This window comes from Carassius carassius, chromosome 10 (genome assembly GCF_963082965.1).
Source record: "Carassius carassius chromosome 10, fCarCar2.1, whole genome shotgun sequence".
In the NCBI taxonomy this organism is placed as follows: domain Eukaryota; kingdom Metazoa; phylum Chordata; class Actinopteri; order Cypriniformes; family Cyprinidae; genus Carassius; species Carassius carassius.
Genome location: NC_081764.1, coordinates 34,806,085 through 34,815,560, shown reverse-complemented (window position 1 = coordinate 34,815,560; position 9,476 = coordinate 34,806,085). Strand labels below are relative to the sequence as shown.

At 37.1% G+C, this 9,476-nt stretch overlaps 2 long non-coding RNA genes across 2 annotated transcripts; both read right to left on the bottom strand.

Moving 5' to 3' along the window:
• Nucleotides 1-4,349: 4,349 nt before the first annotated feature.
• LOC132151397 (uncharacterized) lies at nt 4,350-7,323 on the bottom strand. The gene is made up of 3 exons (XR_009436403.1): nt 7,240-7,323; nt 6,858-7,050; nt 4,350-4,430 (listed from the first exon to the last, which is right to left on the bottom strand). It is a non-coding gene; the product is annotated as an uncharacterized LOC132151397 (long non-coding RNA).
• Nucleotides 7,324-7,710: 387 nt separating this feature from the next.
• On the bottom strand, nt 7,711-8,770 carry LOC132151396 (uncharacterized). Its single transcript, XR_009436402.1, has 3 exons — nt 8,726-8,770; nt 8,345-8,455; nt 7,711-7,752 (listed from the first exon to the last, which is right to left on the bottom strand). It is a non-coding gene; the product is annotated as an uncharacterized LOC132151396 (long non-coding RNA).
• Nucleotides 8,771-9,476: the final 706 nt, after the last annotated feature.

The window sequence follows — 9,476 nt, the reverse complement described above, 5'->3', positions numbered from 1 at the left end:
AAAAAAAAATCAAAAGATACTTTAAATGTGAAATTAAAATGGCCAGTATGTGTCAGCAAGTCACTGTTAATAAGTGAGTCATTGCGATTGAACCAAATCATTTAAACGGTTGATTCATTCAGAAACGAAACACTGTCATGTTGCTCAGAGATGCAAAATTTTGCTTTGGTGGCTGTGTTTGGAATAAATTTTTGTTGTAGAAATAGAGCAAAAACCGGCAATATGGTGTCTAAAACGCAAGTCTCTTAGTTTGCTGTCCTGTTGTAAAAAAAAAATATATATATATATATATATATATATATATATATATAAATATATATATATAAATATAAATATATATTTAATAAATATAAATATATAAATATATAAATATATATATATATATATATCATTGGCGGCTGCTGGTCTTTCAAAGAGGGGAAGCTCATTTTCGGCCTACATTATAACCCTCTGATGGTCTTCATTTGTAGTGACACGCGGGGTCTTTTTGACCCCAGACAATAACATTTCATTTTGTAATAGTAAAATATTTAAATTTTTTACAAATATAATTTTACTCTGTTCATTTATGTTTTTACTAAACTTTGTACAGTTTTTGGAGGATTTAAATCTTTTAAATTTCTATAAATAAATAAATATTTATTTAAATAGGCTTTTTTTTTTTTTACAAAAAAAGAAAAAAGCATTTCAGGTAAAATTCACTTCATAAAAGACCCAGATTTCTAACTTTCATACATGGGGATACCATGGATAATTTTATAAGGTTTAATGTAAGATTTTTGCCCATTTTTGGGGAAATTGAGTTTAAAAATTGTAATAAATCACTTTAACCACTAGATGGCTATAGTGTGTGTGCGTGCGCGCGCACATTTTCAATCTTAGTTACCAATTCAATTTTGTGGTGGTTCTGCATTTTACAAATATCAAGAAATATTGCCGCAGTTTGTCTTTCGAATACACTTGAGAAATCCGCGATCATGGGACTGAGCGTGAAACAGCTTCACCGACTTCTTATGGTGCAGACCGCTGTCAGTCAAAAGGAGATCGACAGATCCTCCAATCATCACGCGGAAGCCCAGTCTTCATTCACCTCCAGAGACGATGAGCGTCCGTGGGCGGGACATAATCGCAGCATTTATCCAATGACCGTCTAGCTTCGGAGCACAGAAAAAAACTGTTCAAAGAAAGCCCCATTGAAGTCGCTCGGCTTCTTTAGGGAAATGCACTGTGACGCTGCGGGAATGTATGAGAAGAAAATCGAGTCAGCCGACTTGTAGCTGATTAACACAATACATAATACACAATAGTACATATTTGACCGTTGTTTTTTTTTTTTACATTACGTGGGGTTGATGTCTTGTCGAGATTTTATAAACTGCTAGTTTGGTCTCCCTAGGCAAGCACAGCATACACAGCATAATAGAGTATAAATATGGGCAGGGGTTCACTTCATTTCCTTCAAGTTCAACTTCAGAATATGACGGGGTTTCGTTTTCAGCGGTGTCTGCACCACTAACGCCTGTTTTGTCCGTCTGCATCTTTCTTGTGATTTTAGCGCCAGTTTGCCCTCCTGCCCATTATTTACTGACATAGCTTCCAGGGAGCGATTTTTTTTTTACTCAGTAATTAATGTGTTTTAAAATGTAGCGAAGTACAATACTTCAAACTAAATATACTTAAGTAAAAGTAAAATTACAGATTAAAAAAAATACTTAAAAAAGTAGAAGTACACAAAAAAGCTACTCAATTACAGTAACGCGAGTAAATGTAATTCGTTACTTTCCACCTCTGACTCGTGTCTATCTCTATTCACTCAGAAGGTGTTTATACAGTACACTCGTGTCTATCTCTATTCGCTCAGAAGGTGTTGATACAGTACACTCGTGTCTATCTCTATTCGCTCAGAAGGTGTTGATACAGTACACTCGTGTCTATCTCTATTCGCTCAGAAGGTGTTTATACAGTACACTCGTGTCTATCTCTATTTCACTAAGAAGGTGTTGATACAGTACACCCGTGTCTATCTCTATTCGCTCAGAAGGTGTTTATACAGTACACTCATGTCTATCTCTATTCGCTCAGAAGGTGTTGATACAGTACACTCGTGTCTATCTCTATTCGCTAAGAAGGTGTTGATACAGTACACTCGTGTCTATCTCTATTCACTCAGAAGGTGTTGATACAGTACACTCGTGTCTATCTCTATTCGCTCAGAAGGTGTTGATACAGTACACTCGTGTCTATCTCTATTCGCTCAGAAGGTGTTGATACAGTACACTCGTGTCTATCTCTATTTCACTAAGAAGGTGTTGATACAGTACACCCGTGTCTATCTCTATTCGCTCAGAAGGTGTTGATACAGTACACTCGTGTCTATCTCTATTCGCTCAGAAGGTGTTGATACAGTACACTCGTGTCTATCTCTATTCGCTCAGAAGGTGTTGATACAGTACACTCGTGTCTATCTCTATTCACTCAGAAGGTGTTGATACAGTACACTCGTGTCTATCTCTATTCGCTCAGAAGGTGTTGATACAGTACACTCGTGTCTATCTCTATTCGCTCAGAAGGTGTTGATACAGTACACTCGTGTCTATCTCTATTCGCTCAGAAGGTGTTGATACAGTACACTCGTGTCTATCTCTATTCGCTCAGAAGGTGTTGATACAGTACACTCGTGTCTATCTCTATTCGCTCAGAAGGTGTTGATACAGTACACTCGTGTCTATCTCTATTCACTAAGAAGGTGTTGATACAGTACACTCGTGTCTATCTCTATTCGCTCAGAAGGTGTTGATACAGTACACTCGTGTCTATCTCTATTCACTAAGAAGGTGTTGATACAGTACACTCGTGTCTATCTCTATTCGCTCAGAAGGTGTTGATACAGTACACTCGTGTCTATCTCTATTCGCTCAGAAGGTGTTGATACAGTACACTCGTGTCTATCTCTATTCGCTCAGAAGGTGTTGATATGACAGGTCATTAAATTACGTACATTTGGTAACAGCTAAGTATATCACAGCCCATGAAGACATCAGACTTCAGAGCATTCACTGTTGCACTGAAATAACAGTTCATCCGAAACATGTGAATACCTCCTTAACTCCTTCAGCGGGGCACAAACGCTCTGCTCCTCATTCAACACATGCTCTTTGACAGGTGACATCTGAAAACAATGAAAAAAAGCCAGGCTCATGTAGAGATGATTTCTTACAACTAGAGCTGCAACTAACGATTATTTTTTCTGTTAGTCGACTACTCCAACGATTATTTTTATTACAATAAATAATTTATCTAATGTTATTTTTTTGATTAGCTAATGAATCCTTTTGATAACTTTACAAAAACTTATAAGTACAACTTCTAATATAATATTTCAACCTTTATTCATTTTCAACCAATGTGGTTGAAGTTTTTACAGTATACAAAAATAAAGAGGCAAAGAAACTTATTTTACTATGGTAAATATGAGTTTACATTTGCGCTTCTAATTAAACCACAGTAGCCACAAATTTACAGTTGTCCGAGACGTCATGAAATGTTCTTTAGCATCACAAACCATAAAATGTAGTCAGTGTTCTGCTATGGTTTAGCATGGTTTCCAGAGATCTGGAGCTGATTCTGGGCAGCTCGGTGGTCTGTGACTGTTGTCTCGCGGCGCGCTGTCTTTTAAGGGGCCGTTCACATATCGCGTCTTTTGCGCGCTCAAGTTTGTTATTTCCAATGTAGGCGCGCAGTATGCGACCGCGTCGCTTGTTCGAAACCCGCACCAACACAGACTTACTTAATTTTATCCTTACTTCAGCCGCTACAGGTGATCATACCAATAACTTGTAATCTTTACAAGAATATCAGAATCATGCAATGAGCAAGTCTCGTTTATTAGACACTTAATAATATCACATCAGTTTGTACTTTTAGAATCGCCGAATCTGCTGCGGTCGTTCCATCACATCTGCAGCAGAGACCTGAATCAGGAAGTTGGTCGTCGACGTATTTTTGTAGTCGACGTAATCGATGACGCCGACGCGTCGTTGCAGCACTACTTACAACATCAATCTAACATTTCATAAAATATGCAATGCACATTTATTACCTACTCAACACAGTCCGGATCATCCAATAGTACCGGGCCTTCTTCAGAGTCACCTGAAATTAAGGAAACGGAAATAAATATTTTTAAATAAACATTCTACTGCAGACAAAGGATTCAGGCACTGTACAAATTGATAATGCACTTATACTGGAGTCCATAAACACTGACTGATCACTGACACATGAAATCAAAAAATATATTTTAAATTAAATCAATCAATTAATCAATCAATCAATCAATCAGTCGTAGTACCTTCTATACGTCTGTGTCTTCTGACTGGGACAGAGTGTTGACTTCAACAGTGGACGGTTCAACCACACTATAGAAAAGTCTAGAAAAGAACATCAAATTAGACATCTGTGACAATAAATGAGTGCATAAAATACTGATTTAAAACATTAAATTATTTTATAATCTTGCTTCTATTTTATCAATGTAATTTACAAGCAAGATTACAATATTTCAAATCAATATTTAAATTTTCAAGTGTTACCCAAGTTAATGTTCATGACTTTGTAAGTATTACATTACATGCATGTATATTGCAGTCTGTCAGGTTGTGTGCACGTTAACACCTCTGTTACGAGGACCCTGTTCTATGAGGACCATCATAAGAACATGGTCTTGACTTGACTGAAGAGTCTCAGTGTGTTAGATTGAAAAAAGTCTGGTCTATTTGTATCCTTGTTATTACCGGGACATTGGTTACTAGACAAATGTGGACAGCTCATTTCAAGCATTTCTGTGTATGAGAAAAACTGGTGATTTGAGACACAGTGTCTGTGTTAGTTATACAGCATGAAACCAAGACTCACTTTTAACACCCACAATAATGCAGCAAACAAATGTCTCTTAGAAACACATGTGGACAACGTAATCTGTTCTACTCTTTTAAGGACTAACACAATTATTTCAAGAACTTCTTGGATACCTTTATAGCTGCTGTGCCTTGTTCAGAGTTCTTTAGGCTCTTTAGACACTGATTCTACTCAGTTATCATTTGAAAATACTGAATGTTTTGAATAAATAATATGCAATCTTGGAGAATGTTATTTAAATAAAAAGCCAAAATAATAATAATAATAATAATAATAATAATAATAATAATAATAATAATAATAATAATGATGATGACACAAATATGATAAAACTGCAGAAGTATACTGCCTGAAAGTCAATTTCAAACAAGGGGAGTGACTTTTTACCAACTTGTATTACAATATACTTAATCTAAAGATAACAATTAGACGTTTTCAATAATGAGATTTTCCCACAATGAGATGTGAATGATCCATATTTAGCCTAATATTCACATCCACACAGCCCAATGTCATGGTGAGAACTAGGGTCTTCAAATACCAGGCTTTTGTCAAACAAACGACACACTGAAGGCGTTTCTCAATGTCAAGGATACTTCCTTGGCAGGACTGGTCCTTCCAAGTCACTTCCTTCAGAGGCTAGGTGAGGCTCCTCTTTAGCATTCGGAGAACACGTAAATGGAACAGGTTAGCAAGTGCACGTCATTGCATCATTACGTCAGTGAAAAGGTCAGTTTGAATAACGCTGTGGTGTAATGGTATAATATTAACGTTAAATTACTTTGGACAACTTAACTAGTTATTTATAAAAGAAATGCCGGTTACGCAATCAAGCTAACAATTGTTAAATGACAGGTCCGGTTCAGTTAGCCATCAATAACATAATTTGTATTTGTATAAATTACAATATCAATATGGTAGTAATTTGTACTGGCAAACTTTACTTATATTTACTACAGTTATAACAAATGTTTGGTAACGTAAATAAAAACTGTTAACGCTCCGACTCTGCTAACATTCGACATTTTTGAACAAGATAGCAATGCTGCGCGCATAGGATTGTGGGTGATTTGAGAGCGCGAAGGCTACACATATGCATCCTTTCCTGTGTATGGGATATTCTTCGAACGAAGGACTCAGTCCTTGGTTGAAATTCCGAGGATCCTCGACATTGGAACAGTCCTTCGACGGATGTCGATTACGTAGCATCCTCGAAATACTGGCTTCCAAGGATCCTTCCTTGACATTGAGAAATGCCTTGAGATTCTTCAATCAAACATCAAGACCATTTTCTTATGATGGTCCTCATAAAACAGGGTCCTCGTAAAACAGGTGTAAACACACACACACACACACACAAGACCATGTTCTTATGATGGTCCTCATAAAACAGGGTCCTCGTAACACGGGTGTAAACACACACACACAGAAGACTATGTTCTTATGATGGTCCTCATAAAACAGGGTCCTCGTAACACTGGTGTAAACACACACACACACAAGACCATGTTCTTATGATGGTCCTCATAAAACAGGGTCCTCGTAACACGGGTGTAAACACACACACACACACAAGACCATGTTCTTATGATGGTCCTCATAAAACAGGGTCCTCGTAACACGGGTGTAAACACACACACACAGAAGACTATGTTCTTATGATGGTCCTCATAAAACAGGGTCCTTGTAAAACAGGTGTAAATATACACACAATGTGACATCAAGACCATGTTAAGACTATCTTCTTATGATGGTCCTCATAAAACAGGGTCCTCGTAACACAGGTGTAAACATACACACATCCTGACATACTGGAATGAACATGCATGGAATGTAATACATACAAACTCATTAACATTAACTTAATTGGTAACAACTGACATTTAATAACTTTACTATAATCCAATAAATCAGAATTGACAGTATAGAGGTGTCAGTACCGTGCATCTCCATGGCCAATCAGAATCACCATAATCGTATGGGATCTCTTCACCAGGACAGATGCTCCTTGTAGCAAATAAACATAAGTGAGGTTTTCCATCCACACGAATCGTCTTAATCCTGCTGTTTGGGTTAATATGGTCATCGTTTACAAGCCGCCCAAGAGAACCGTCACCTCGAGCTGCATCGACACTAAACAAGAGACAGACAATATCAGCACTGAAACCTTAGGACCAGCAGATATCATATTCTGTGATCACCAATCATTTAACACTCATCACCAAGCTTTGAAAACACATGACCACTGACATGTCCACGGACACATTTAGAATCATGTAATTTAATTATCAGTAAACATGTAGATCAAACACGTGTACATACCAGAGGAGTTTTCCATTGTAGCCAAACTCAAACATGAAAACTTGAAGTGCATGGCCTCCGCTCACATTCTTCTTTGCTGATGAGTCTCCTCAGTATTCCAGCAGGAAATCTCCTTTCTCAAAGTCAGTACAGCTGAACACACCCCTCCCTACACAACAACAGAGAGGTGAAACCATCACGAGAACCAGAGACAGCTTTAGTACACGGGACACTTTAAAACAACAGAGAGGTGAAACCATCACGAGAACCACACGTCATCAACCAGAGACAGATTTAGTACACGAGACACTTTAAAGGCATAGGAAGAAAATCCTGTCATCATTTACAAACCATCAAATGGTTAGTAATGTCTTATTTTGCTCAACAAAAGATATAAAGAACTAAGACAACTTAATGGTGACTATATGATGACTAAATAAATTAGCTCACCTTTAAGATCAGTGATGAACCTGCCCTTGAGCCCATTCTGCTCTTTCTCCTTCGCCTCGCACCTTCAGCCATCCTCTCATGTGTCTGCTTTAATAACAATAAGAACTGTTGGCCTCCATCTGACAATATTAAGTTTGTTTGTTTTCAACTTAACATGCAAATTAATAATGACAGTTCTAATGAACAGAATATATGTTAAATATGATGTATTCTGAGCATATGCTGAATATACTATTTTGACTGGTTATATTAGTAAAAGTGCTTTGACACAATCTGTATTCTACAAAGCACTATTCAAATAAAGGTGACTTTACTTATTATATACAGTAAGTATTAGGAAGTGAAAAGAGCACATCTCTGTGTTTATTAATGAAAGCAAGCTGAACAGTAATAATATTAAACAGAACTGCCCCTCCCCTTCACAGACTGTAGCCATGACAACAGATTATTATGATAGCTAGACTGTTCTGTTACATTTACAGTTGTGAAGTTAAACTGACAAGCATTGTTGATTCTCGTCTGATGTTACTCTTAATAGAGGACACTTAGTGTAAACACGCTAGTGCTATTAGCATCACGCGCTAGCTGCTTTCTAAAGAGCACTGAAGACACTCACGAACAAGCCAAACTGAGCCACAAACTCTCAGAGAAACGATTTAACAGCAGTATTACTAACCTTTAATATAATAGTTGTCTCCAACAGCTTCACACCACAGATGTCTTCGCTTCAGGTGCACAGATTGCGTCCGTTCCAAACAGGAAGTTACAAACCGTCACACTTGCCTCGCTGATTAAAGCACGAGTATACGGGATTTATAATAATAATAATAATAATATATTTAAATAACCATCTATGAAACGTTACATTAATAGCGTTACATTAATATACTGATTTTAAACTGAGTAATTACAGCTTTGAAGTCACATTCATACTTTATATGATGATATTTAGGGAATATGTTTAATTGCATGATAATTATGCATTTATATAATCATATACAATCGATAAATTATTGCAAAAAAATGTTTAAATAATTACCAAACTGCATTAACTTACTTGTACGGAGCTATTAGCGGCAGAATGTAGCCCCGCCCACCGCCGACATTTTGTTTTCGCGATTTCCCGCCCTCCGATGCGCGATCTAGCCAATCAGCGGCCTACAAACTTACACAAGTGTAAAATATGCAAATTTTCGATGACGCGGATGCAGTACCGGGTCCGGGCTGCAGGGGCGCACTCCCGAGCTCAGAGGATACACAGTGTATAGTAAAATTTCAGGGTTTTGTGGTATATTAGGACATGGCGCAAAAATTTGAGAGGGAGCTTCTGGGACATAGAGAAAGGCATCTACACTGTCGGAATTATAAGGACATGGGCCCTGTCCTCATAAACCCAAATGTCCCTGTAATGCTGGTGCGTATTCAGGTCAAAAGTCCTTGTAAACCACAAAAACCAACACACACACACACACACACACACACACACATACACAATCACTCTCTCACACACACACACACACACACACGCACACTCACACACACACACACACACACACACACAGTGTTGTTATTGTTTAAAACTAAGACTAAAAGTATTAAAAACTGAAATAAAGCTGAAAATGTAAATACTCATAAAAAAATAGAAATATGTTGTTCAGCCAACTAAATAACAACCTGTTGAAGTGCATTTACTAAGATAATAAGTCAAATAAACTGAAGTACTAAGAGTCTACAAATTGAAATAAAAAAGCCAGATAGAAATATATAAAATTAAGAAATAATAATAAAAAAAAAAAAAAAAAACTCTA